Consider the following 12,250-nt stretch of genomic DNA (forward strand, 5'->3'; position numbering starts at 1 on the left):
CACTTTTTCTTTTAAGCCATTGACCAAGGGCCCACCCTTTTCTAACAATAAAAACATTGTCCGTGGTGTCTAGTGGCCTTTTTGCCACCTCGAGGTGACAGATGAGAGGTTATGACCTCCTATCTGCCCCCGATGGGACCTAAAGATGTTTGTGGCTACAGGGTGGGGTGAGCACTAGCCCCTTTGCTAGAGGGGCCACTCCCCCACTCCGAAAACACTCCCTGGTGTCTAATGGTTAGTTCCCTGCTTGGAGTTTACCCTTGCTTGGCGATCCCTTAGCAGGGATCCCCTAGGCAGGCATATCTTTGGAAAGGGGACATTCTCCCCTTTCCAACAGTACCTTTCCCATTCAAATTGGTCCTCAGGGGTCTGAGAAATGCTTGTGAGCACAAATTGAAGGAAAGTTCAAAAAGCCTTTTGGCTCATTTCACTTTGACTTTCATTTTAATGATGTCAGCAAACCATGTGCACCGATCATCCTTAAAACCTTCCCCCCAAAAAGTATCTGGCTATTGGGGAAGCTCTTCCCCATTAGGCCAGTCTGAAACAAAAAAGTTAAAATCCGTCTGGTGCTAGCACCAGAGGAATGTCCTGTCCCTAGAACATGCAGGGGCCATCCACAGCACCCGGGTGTTCCATGATGGACGTCTCTAGGAATGGCTTTGTGTTATACGGTTCCCAGTAGAAAAAGTAGGACTACGTATTAGGACAACAGGACTTTAAAAAACATTGGCTGAGTCCATCTACACCATCAGAGACTGTCGGGGGAACTCCTAGCTAGCTCACAGTGCCTTACCCCAACCCCTAACCCTTCTGTGGTAGAAGGTGATTTTGGCAACTTCGAACATGACACTCTGATCCCCAAGGAATCATGGAAACAGGTGCTACCCCTTTCGCAGGTTACTCATGCATGTAAACATAAATAAGGTACAAATAAGTTTTCAATACATTTATTGAAACAATTGTAATCTTGCATAGAAATAATATATATATCCCTACCGAGCTCTACCCCTACCCTGAGAGCATAGTAAGTGTACCCTTTGCTTTGTCTCTTAGGTTGGCCTGAGACCCCATACCTGGATGACTTGGTCTGGAGTTGGATTGGCACCCTCTCTGTGCAGCATCGGAATGGTAGATCAGCATTAGCAGAGCTGCATGTCAAACACTGCATTCATTCCAGAACCATTGTGGCTGAAGTGCCCCCTCTGACCTGGTAAGGGTCAGTGCACTGTTTATATGATAAAACTACTGTGTTAGACATAAAGCTGTGATGTAATGCTGTTTCTAGATGTTAGAAGCTGTCTCCAAGCGGACAATGCAAGCACTAAGATATATTGTTCTATTTCTCAACCTTGAACAAAGTGTCCTGATAATGTCGCAGGAGAGCCTTTCTAAAACCTAGCAGCATGGACAGCGTTTCTTAGAATAACATTGTGTAAGTAAAATAATGTAGCTAAACCAAAGTCTGCTAAAAAATGTAAAATATAAAATTAACAAGGAGAACCAAAGTGGGTCCAAAAGGGCTTCGCCACACCCTCCCCTTGGCCGAGAAAAGACTAAGCTTCTACATAAACTACTCTAAATATAATAAAATTGGTTACATTCACAAACCAAGCAAACTAAATGCATTTAAACATGCCAATTAAAATGTTATTATTTCTAAAAAAAATAAAAAAAGATAAAACTAGGGCCGAATTAAAATTCACAGGCGGCTCCCAAGAGGTCATCCATATTCTCCGTGTTGAACGAATCCAGGATAACTGCAGCATCCGCAGACGGCATTTTCACAATGGCCCTGTTGATTAGTTCCAAAGAATAATCATCACAATCAGCCGATGCTGAAGGCGTGTCTTCCTGTCATGCACCCGCATTAAGTTAGACACAGGTCCAAGAACTCAGAAGCCAAAAGCATCCCCATCCAAGGAGAGAGATGGCTCATAAAATGCATCGTAAAGCAATGGCATTCTCATGGGACTTATCCGGGAATGGGTCCTCATCAGACTCACCAGCAGATTTATATCCTTAAAATGGTACCAATTGCATTGCAAGGTAGATGTTGAGTGCCCACTCGAAAGGGCAGTAAAACACAGGCTACACACAAGTAAACCACACAGGTCGAAAGCACAGGGACCAATCAATATTTAGTTTCTGTAGCAAAAACACTTTAAAAAACTGTATAATTCATTCATAGCTGGATGGGTGTTAGATCCATCAACATCTGGCCTCGAAACAGAACATCCATTTTGGAGCAAGAAAAATATTACCAAAATACCACTAATCAGGAATAACACAAGTGGTATGCCTCAAAAAACACTAGAAAATATAGACTGTATGAAGGATCACTCTAAAAATGGTCTGAAATGTGCTGACAAAGGATGACCCAACCGCTTTATAAAAATTCACCACACCAGCGGTGTTTGAAGAATTTAATATGCCTCGCACAAGTTCATAAAAATGTAGAGGCAGTATTGTGCATAGTAGTGATTGAATTTCGGAGGACGACCTTGCTACTTGTAGTTCAATGGCTTCACAGGCAGATATAAGTACCACGTCGTTCTGAGAGAATAAGGCTTTTAGTCTGCGCAGTTTGTCAAAGTTAACCTTCAAAGTTTGAATGGAAGGCCACAAGCTTACTCCTGAAACTGTGTGTGTTGAGGGTAATAGCACAGAATTGCAACATGTGACTATCCAAGAGGCTGAAATAAAATATCGGACACCTACTCTCATCCCATAGCAACTTTCATCGTTCAACATCAAATAACTTCCATTCAAAAGTAATCTAATGACTGAATGAATCGAAGAAGCTGGTATTCACTTCAGGTAACACGCCAGATTAGCCATTCATGAAGTGTCACCTGTTTATAAATGAATGAGGGGCCAAGTAAAAATTCACATTTGTTTCCACTGACGAACACCTCTCGTTCCCCACTAACACATCTGTAATAAAAGGACAATGATGACACTTTGTGGACAAAACTCTCCCCTAAAGACTCATATCTACCTGTCAGAAAATATTCCATGCAGGATGTAAATGGAAGCATTGAAATTGGTAAAGGGATCACCCCGTTTATTAACCATACAGTGTTTCGGCTACTGTGAAAGGCAACTGTTCTAATTTCTCAATGTTTAGCATTGCGTATGTAGCGTCTTTGTTAGCCATCAATTGTTGCCTACTTGTTAAATTAAAAGGCAAATATAGCTCTGTGGACATCAAGTAATTCCAGAGCATGCAACAAGATTTTAAAACCTATGGTGTACAACACAATTGCATAATTGACCTAAGCTAACTCTGCCCATGGTATAAAAAGACATGTAATTTTGTATTATGTCAACAGCAACCTACCACATAGATGGGTACGGTAGCACTACCGCACCTGTTTATGTGGTAGGTTTCAGTCTGTGGAGGGACATGTAGTGGCATACACTCCTCTTCTCACTTTGTGTGGTTTGGTGATGCCAATAGCAGACTATACAATGTTATTCAAATTGTATACATGAGTTGACAACTTATTCATGCTATTATCAAAAACAGCAAGTGCTTTTTCTAAAATAGCTTGATCAATTTGCCTTAAACGCACAGCAACTTCTATTTGTGACACTTTCAATATTTCTTTGTAGGTAGCATGAACAAATCTTTTAGAATGCCGGGGCTTAGGGCCTAACAAGAAATCTTGCAAATCCATGTCCTCCGAAAGAGAGAAAAATGTTGTTTTATTGCAGACAAAGTGGAATGTTGCAACCATTGCTGCCACAATTTTCCTAAGGAATGGGTTGTACCGACCCCTGAATGTTTTAGACAGGATGTAATGACGGTCAGAACTGGTAGCTTTAAAACCCCGTGTACAGTTCAAAAACATGCATGACAACCATTTGTGTCCACAGGCCACAATAACCACCTGTCAGAACCTGCAAGCGTTGAGTTGTATGTACCATCTTGCACCATACAATTGAGCTGTTCCTCAATGTAATTTAATAAATTATGCCAATTATCAAAGTGGGCAGTTGAAGGTATACTGGCCAAGTAATTTCTTTAATTTCAGCAAGACCCAAACACATGGTGTGCTGCAATCTCTTTTTTTAGAAAATCATTTGTTTTGGAATCATGCAGGCTTAAAATAAAGTGTCTGTACCCTGCACTTGCCAGTCTTTTGTTCCACAATTTGAAATCAATTGTGACTTTCCAATAGTCATAGCCTTTTAGGGCCAGTTGAGAACTAAATTAGGCAAATTTGTCCATGTATGTTTTAGAGCTACCCACTGGTTAATTGGGCAAAGTTCCCATTGTGTGAAATTGTAAACTGTACGTGGTACACTAGCTCTGGGTAAAACATTAGGTGCAGAGTGATGATAACAAATAATTTCTCCATAATTAGCAGTGTTTAGGTACAAATCTTCACTTTCAAATACATTATAATATTTAGGCTCCAAGAGCATTGAGTCAACTGTTTTTACATTCCAATCACATGTCCAGGGGTAATCAAATCACACATTGTGATCTTAAAGAAATGTGCAATCTGCAGTGGCCTCTGTAGGATTAAAAATATCATATGGTACCTTATCCCAAACAATCCCATTGAGTACTGGAAAAGCAGAAATGTTCACAAGGGACAGGTCTCTTTGCACTTTGTGCAAAGGCAAATTAAGTTTCAATACCTCTCCTACCAGTTCTGCAACAGAGTATTCTGGGATATAATGTCCATTTATTAGCAAAAAGAAAACAATCACAAATCCAACACAATGAAGAAGAGAAAAATAGTGAAATGTCAATTCAAATGTAACGTTATGGAGGTATCAGATTAGAGTGTTTTAACCAAAGAAGAAAGTCACATACACCATGGAGTAAAGTGTGAAAAGAGTCAGATGAAAAGTCATCAACATTGACAAAGTAACCAGAAGCAACCTGTTGAAAGGCAGGAGCCGTACCAGGCAGAAAAGAACTGGTAGACACCTACAAAGGTAGCTCGTCATAAACAACAGTTTTGCCAGAAGTAGCAGAACCAAACTGAACACTCACATCCGAAGTATGCATTGTATTTGCGGTGGTAACTGAAATCAACAATAGTTCCTTCTCTGTCCTCTGCAACCAGGGGGGAACAACATTGATGTTGCTCAATACTTGTAGAGAAAGTTCCAGCAGGATAGCTGGAGGAAACAGGGAACTACCCAGTAGTCCCCAAGGCCTGCTGTGTAGTACTGGCCACATGATGTAATTTAACTTGATCAATGGAGACAAGTTGATTGTCTTTACAACCAGGAAGCAGTGGCAAAATCACAGTTCTTGTAACCTTGAATGCCGAGGACTGGCATCGGTGCATGGTATGATGGGCCAAATTCTTTCTTTCCAGCCATCTTCTCTCAAACTTGATCCCCAACCCTTGGAATCCAGCTGGAAGATGCTGGTTGCTACTCCACTCCTTCAACGGTGGGATTTTTAGAAAGGTCATTAGACCGCTCATCCTGGAAGTCTTGTAATTCCTATACAACAGGTAAATGTTCATTGATGTCAAAAGGTGTATCTGCCGCCACAGCACCAGGACAGTCAAGAACTGGAACATACATCTGGATGCCAAACGAGACCTTGTACGGGGTCCAGCCACCCAAACATATTCTAGGCAGATTATTTAATGCTTACTGATCACCATATTACTCTATCTGTGAAGGATTGCTTTAAGTCATGGTTCTTCCTCTCCACTATCAAATTTCACTCAGGATGATATGTCAAGGAATAATGCACAGCCACACCCAGGGTTCCCATAGTATCCCTGTAAGCTTTAGAGGCCAAAGCAGGGCCTTTGTCTGAGTGGAATGCAGCTAATGCATATGTGCCAATGAAGACTTACAAATCTTTAATAACAGTGTGAGCGTCAGCTGATTGTTGTGGTCACACTCATAGGAATCTGGAGCATTAATCTACAGCAAGTAGAATAAATGTAAAAGCACCATCCAAATTTAGAGGACTGCAATGGTCTAGAGATACGTTTTGGAGTGGGTTGTTTGAAACGAAGAGGGGTGCCTGGGGTGGACGAGCAATGGCGGAGCTTTTTATTTATTGACAGATCTCACAACTAAGGACATACTGTTTAATTTGCATATACATACCATGCCACCAGTAGCGTTTTTGCAATAGTATAATTGTGGCCGGCACATCCTCATGGGCAGCTATGATTAATTCTATGTGGTCTTGGTTGGGAATCCTACGATCACCCATCCCAGCGATGGTAGCAAAAGAAAAATTTTGGGCAATTAAGTGGTAGGAATATTTGATGGATATTTTTTAGTTAATGGGGTGCCATTGCATTAAGCAGTGACAGCAGCCATGTTATCATCATCTACCCTTGTGTGAGAACAAGTAATCGCAGCTATAATTGCAATCTTAACTGCAGATTTGGCAGCTTCATCTTCCAATGAATTAGCTATAATGTGTATTCCAACATGCTGGTGACACAATTGGGGATATTTACAAAAAAATGTGGGCGCATAGTGTTACTCCAAAATTGCTAACGCCGCGTTCTGACATTTGTTAAACAGAGGGATGCGCAGTATTTACAAAAATACAGTGCACCCCTGCGTTTCCCCTGGCACTGATGCAAAAAAAGCTGCCTAGCGCCAGTGCAGGCACCATTGCACCATGGTGGAAGGGTGCCTGCGCTGCAGGGCTGATTGTTTATGTGCAGGAAGGAACACCTGCTTTGTTTATGTGCAGGAAGGGACACCTTCCTGCACATAAAAAAATCTATCCTTACAGGTGATTTGCTGTTTCTATGTGTGCTGTAGAATGCAGCATACATGGAAAGGGCAAAATACGAGGAGAAATAATAAATTTCTCCTCGTATTGCCTGTTTAAGACCAGGTATTTCCATCAAAAAGCAATGGGTGTTGTGGTGGAACGTCCACGGCAACAACACCCATTGCCAGCCCCTTTGCTGTAGCAGACTGCTGTGGTAAGGGGAATATTTAAAAGGTGGTGCTAAGCCACATTAATGGCTTAACGCTATCTTCTAAATATTGGGTTGAAAGCAACACCACCGAGTGTCAGAAAAAGTGACGCCTCGGTGGCGTTAGGCACTTATAAATATGCACCAATGTGCGTATCACATGAGCCCGTGGCAAACTTTCTTTAAGTTGTGCCACCTTTCCCCAAAGCAGGTTGTGCTTTCTAGTATTACCCTTTGAATCTCTGGATCAATGCAGGCAGTAATGTAAGTTTTCATTAAAAGACTGGACAGATTAATACAAATCACACACTATGAGTGTGGGCAATTCAGGATCCGAATTTTTGAGTGCCAGAATCAACACTTTTAGTTCAGCCAGTTACGCAGTACAATCTCCTAGGGAGCGTGTGATCATGGTGTTTATACTATACTTAATTACTTACTATAGCAGACTGGGCTGAACCATCAGTGTACATGAAGTATTTGTATTGATTAAGAGGAAAATGTTACTGGGCATGGGGTGTTCATGTTCATATTGGAGAAATCCTTGAGTTTGTAAGGTAGGACCAAAAGCATTATCTACATCAGTAGCCATCAGGGAAGTGGCCCATTGTATTCTTCTAGGATGTAAGGCTTTTGTGCTAGGAATGGTGGCCTTTATAAAAGCCTCTAAGGCTGGGATGTAATTAATGACAATTATGCGTTTACTTTAAGCCAGTGGTCTTTCCTTAAGGACAGCCATCTAAACAGCAATTAGTAATTTTTAAGTGGATGCAAAACCCATCTCAGCATTTCAATTCAAGCACCCTAATTTAAAATGCATATGTAAAGCCCATGGTACCCACAATTATACGGATGACCAAATTTGTTTTATTGACATGTGTATGAAAGTGTTTTGATGCAAACATGTCAGTCTGTCGTGATCTGAGTATTTGTGCATGTTCTGATCTCCAATGTGTACTGGAAAAATCATGGCATATTTAAATAGTATAAGGGTTTTATACGTTGTGCATAATGTGGTATGTATGTGCTGCCAAAGTTGAAAAATCCGAACCAGGACTGCATTTTCTTTAGTGTGTTTGGTGGTTGTAAAAGACCACATTTCTCTAGGAAATGCGGCGCCAGTCTATTACCCTCATTTGATCGCTCATATCCTAAGAATAGGACACTGAGAAAGGCAATTTTTGTTTTCTTACAAATGAATTTGTGGCCATGTTCAGCAAATCCCAATACTATGTGATCCACTCTGGCTATATGTATATCCATTAGATATATGTCATCAACATAGGACAATGCTTTTGCGTCAATATCATGTAGAATTAACATCACTCGGGCAGCAAACAGTCCAGGACTGTTCTTATACCCTGTAGGGTATAAGAACAGGTTTTACCTGTAGAGTCGATAAAAGAAACATGGAAAGCTGAGCACAGAAATTGCTGACAAGTATTTCCTTTCAGGTGCTATGTTTTGGCAGCAAAAACCTTTGGAAATATCCAAGGTTGTTTGGGATTTTTTAAGGACAATATCAACCTCTGCTAAGAGAATGTCATAACTAAGTGTTAAATGTTCCCAGAATATTATCCTGATGGGATGTCACCCTCAATTTGTATGTTTAATCTGTAAAGTCTGTCTGGAGGGCTGACGCATTGATCAGATGTTTTGCCTTCTATAAACTCTAGAAGATTCTGGTGTACTATTGTGACCTCTGCCACGCTGTCTAGCAGAGTCACTTCCCACGAGTTCTCAATATGTGTGCCATATTTGCCGAAATCCTTGCAACCTTCTTTTTCTTCATTTGGGGGTTTTTGTTGTAGAAGTGTTGCTTCCATTTTTATGCTGATGTCTGCCGAGTGTTGGGAGTCCTTTTTCGGTTTCACATACTTTTCTTGTCTGCGCTCTGACTGCCCCCCTCTCTGATCATTTGTCAGATGAGTCCTAAAAGGAATGAGAAGGATGTGTATCAGTGTACTGATACCTATAAGGCTGTTTAATTGTATCACGGTTATGTAAATTGTAACGTCTATCAGAGGTCTCCGGTTGTGGAGAGCCCCCAACCGTGATTTTGTATTTTTCTTTCTTTTTCAGTTTGTCCCAGCACTTTTAGAAGACTATGATGCTTGCTTGGTACCGTCCGTTTCAAAACTACCCTTAAGCTGTGGCTTATTTGGTCTGACCCCCAAATTATCTCGATCTATAGATGAAAAGGTGTCCGCAATAATTATTGGTAACTCGCAGTCCTGGTCTACTGCCATGACCTTCGTGAGACACTGGCCGATTACCAATGCTGCTGCTTCCCCTTTAATGTTACTAAATATAATTGAGGCTACTGTAGCAACATTTCCAATTAATTTCATTCCCAAAATCCAGGGCAGGGCCCGCCCCATATTCATTTTGAATCTGCTTTAGCACTTCCGGCAAAACAGCTAGTAATGGTGTACCATGAGTTATGGTATATATTGCAGCAAAAAATATATATCCCATGTAGCACAGCCATCAATGATGGGAACCAGTCCAAGAGGAAATCACATTGTGAGAATTCTGTTTCTCGTGGGGCTCCCTATGGGGAAACATTGCTTCAAGCTGATTTGTTTTTTGTGCAATCCAGAACCGAATTTCCTCCCATCTGGTCGCAATGTTACGCATAGTAGCATTAATTGATTCAAGAATAATTGGAAAAAAGATCTTCTGCATAGACTGACATTGTGATAGCGCCAAGATGACTGCTGGGTGAACGTTGTGCTTTACAAATATTTATATAATAAAAAATAATAATAATAGTCACAGGACTAATCGCAGGCTTAGCTAACTGTGGCTGGTCAGCTTGAACAGCCCTTGCGGGAGCAGTTGTTATTGTTCGCATAACAAAGTTTGTTAGGCCTCTATATAGTCTAACTAGACCAGTATATAGAGTGTGTAAATCACCCGCATTAAGCGGTGCAAAATTTGGATATGGTGCGTAGCCAGGTAGTGCTGGCTAGCTAGCCTCATCATTACTGAGGGGATCCAGTCAGATGTCGTTTCATGTACATGGGAGGGCGCTTTGAACTAATTTTGATGTTCCTGATATATTAAATGTATTTCTGAATCACTGTAAGCTCTGTATTGGCCTAGTAAGGCAGCTTCATCACAATAGTGGAATGTTAGTATTAGCGTTTATTGCTGGGAAAGTGACCCATGATTATAAAACTTCACTTCTAAAAGCAGCGTGAGCCTCAACCATGAAAGTAACATCTCCACCTCCATTTTGTGGCCCATGTAATGTTAAATGTGCTTTAACAGCAGGTCTGCAATTAGCGGAATTATTCATTTGGTTTGCTGTTGTAGTGAATGGAACTCAGACAGGGAATAACTTTAGTGGAGTATCCTTTTAAAGGTTCAAGCTTGAACAACTTACAGACAAAAATAGATGCATCCTATTGTAGTGCTAGAGGTACGCTTGTGGTCTGACACCCTGTGATGACCTTTGACTACCATTATTTTAATTGACTTTACTGTGTTATTTTATCCTAGCCTGAATGTATGATGTCCAGCATATGCCTTGCTTCACTTACAGGTTTAGTTCTTGTAATCTCGCTTTTTTTCAGTGGGAGCTGTCATGGAGTAGGACAGCCTTGCCAAGAACAGAACGTGTGGGATGTGCATTTGAAAGCATGAGAGAGAGGGGTGTGGAATGTAATTTTAGGTCTCGAAGTGCAGTGTTGTGGGCAGTGATGCACACCTGTGCTCAGTGTTGTACATTGAGATATGAAGTATGTGATGCTATAGGACATTGAGAGATGAAGTATGTGAATCTATAAGCAGTTGTGCACAATTGTGCATTGTGTTGAACATTGATGAGAATTATGAAGTTCTTCCTATTGACTTTGACATGGCCTCATGTCATCTTTTTTCCTGACTCTGCATTGCTTGAGCTTTTTCTGTGTGCACAGCAGCGCTTGCAAGTTGTTTGGGTTAATCACGTTCAAGGATTGTATTTGTGAGAGATTGTTTAATGTACCCGGAAGGCTTTGTGAGCTTCGTCAAGGCTGGAACATGCGAAATTTGGAGAAGGGGACGTGGGAACTCCTTCCTGCCATGGGAATGCTTGCTTGGAACCTGGCCAGTTCTGGTAGGATTTCTCTGGCACGGGGGAGGTCTCTCCTGAACCTTCTAGTGTGTTTTGAAATTATAAAGCTGAGGGTTGTTGACTTAGAAACCGGGAGTTTGGAATCCCAACAGGGACGGACGCGTCTACCTCGGAGTGTAGAACTCTGGTTGCTGAGGCTCTCAACCATGGCTGTTTAACTTCCCCAGTCAGGAGTGGGCTGAGATGCATTGTTTGCACCAGGCGAAGTATTGTGTGTTGACTTGTGCCATTGTGATGTGTGATTCCAGTGGCTGTGGTCATTTGAGGTGTTTTCTTTGTGAGTTGAGGTGCACATCCAAAGTAATCATTTGATGTATATATATCTTTCTGATCTCTTGCAGGACGTCCCAGTATATTTGCTTGAGTCTTATTTCATAGTATTTGCTGCTTGTTTATCAATCAGTATTATTCATGCATTTAGATTATTGCTTGCATATAAACATATATCTCTACATATATTTTAATGTTCTGTATTTGGCATCTGGGAAAGCCTTTTTGTTAGAGAGCATTGTGCAAAATAAAACCCCAAGCCTTATTCTAAAAGAGAGAGTTCTTGCATTTTGTAAAATAAAACCCTTTTCTAAAGGTGTTGTTTGTTTTGTGTTAAAGTCTTTTGCTTCGCCGAGTGTTGAGCCATCGTGTGGGAGCTGTATTATCTGATTGGCGCAAGCAAGACACCTATTATGCTGAGTGCTGAGGAGGATTTGTTCCTAACACCACAGACGTCTCTGATAAAATGTGACTAGGTTTACCTTGGGCATACACAAGAACTACTCAGGAGACACGTTAAATAAGTACCTCACCTAAGAACGGCGGTAGTGGTAGCACCATGTTATGCGGTTCCCACTTGAAAATGTTAGACTGCCAATTAGGAGAACAGGATTTCAGTATGCATGGACTGAGCCCATCTACACCATCAGAGACTGGTGGCCCAGCTCCTTACTAGCTCACAGTGCCTCACTCCAACCTCTAACCCTTCTGGGTTAGAAGGTGATTTTGGCAAGCTTATATATGATACTCTGGCAGTTTTCAATACATTTATTGAAACAATAGTAATCTTGCATAGAGAGAATGAGCTGAGATAATAAGGTAGTTAAAACAAAGTAAAATAACCAGCATTATGAACATGGTGAAAAGATTGAATAGTCCAACCCTGGCAGTCATATATCTATATCGTCTGTTCCTGTTTTCC

The 12,250-nt window shown here is 41.2% G+C and overlaps 1 long non-coding RNA gene across 2 annotated transcripts in view; it reads left to right on the forward strand.

The window, feature by feature from the left end:
• The window catches only part of LOC146856144 (uncharacterized), a 228,039-nt gene that overhangs the window by 5,294 nt on the left and 210,495 nt on the right, over positions 1-12,250 (forward strand). For both annotated transcript variants that reach the window (XR_014980908.1, XR_014980909.1), the window contains exon 2: positions 1,057-1,213. This is a non-coding gene — a long non-coding RNA (uncharacterized LOC146856144). The remainder of the gene's footprint in view (positions 1-1,056; positions 1,214-12,250) is intronic.

This window comes from Triturus cristatus, chromosome 4_1, assembly GCF_964204655.1.
Source record: "Triturus cristatus chromosome 4_1, aTriCri1.1, whole genome shotgun sequence".
In the NCBI taxonomy this organism is placed as follows: Eukaryota; Metazoa; Chordata; class Amphibia; order Caudata; family Salamandridae; genus Triturus; species Triturus cristatus.